Below are 819 nucleotides of genomic sequence, written 5' to 3' on the forward strand. Positions count from 1 at the left end.
TTCCCTGGCTTACCTGAGAGACAAAGGCTGGCCCATTATCTGATCCGATTGTAGTTGGGAAACCATACCTGGGCAGGATCTCTTCGATTAGCTTCTTGGCTACCACGTGAGCAGTCTCATGCTTGGTTGGGGAGGCCTCAGTCCATCCAGAGAAGGGGTCTATGAATACCAGTAAATATTTATATCCAAATTTTCCCTGTTTGATCTCAGTGAAATCAGTTACCCAATACGTACCCGGTTGTGTCCCTCTGCTCCTGGATCCTGGGTTAGCATGGGACGGAGCTGAGTTGGTTAATTGGCAGGCATGACAATGCCTAACAATTTTTTCAATGGCTTGATTTCCTTCCTGAATTTTAACTTTGGCCCTTGTTAGTAAGTCTTGCATCTATTGGTTGCCCATGTATGATGCTTGATGTATTTTCTTGAGCAATCTTACACCTAAATTCTGAGGTAGGATAACTTTCCCTTCCATTGTCCTCCACCAGCCCTCTAGGCATTGAGTCATAGGGAGAGTGTGTATCCAGGCTAAGTCCTCAGGGCTATAGTGGGGAGTTTTAGGCAGTTCCCTTGCTCCGGGATCAACAAGAATGGGCAGGATCGTGGAGGTCAGGGCTATTTCTTTAGCTGTCCTGTCAGCCAGATTATTTCCCTTCTGGGTGGGGTCGTTTCCTTTTTGGTGACCTGGGCAGTGGATTATGGCTAGCTTTGTTGGGCCCCAGAGGGCTTGCAGGAGGTCTAAGATCTCTTGTTTATTTTTAATAGTCTTTCCCTCTGAAGTAAGCAGGCCCCTCTCTTGATAGATGGCCCCATGGATATGGG

Source organism: Nannospalax galili, unplaced genomic scaffold (genome assembly GCF_000622305.1).
Source record: "Nannospalax galili isolate Female #2095 unplaced genomic scaffold, S.galili_v1.0 scaffold75, whole genome shotgun sequence".
NCBI classification, from domain to species: domain Eukaryota; kingdom Metazoa; phylum Chordata; class Mammalia; order Rodentia; family Spalacidae; genus Nannospalax; species Nannospalax galili.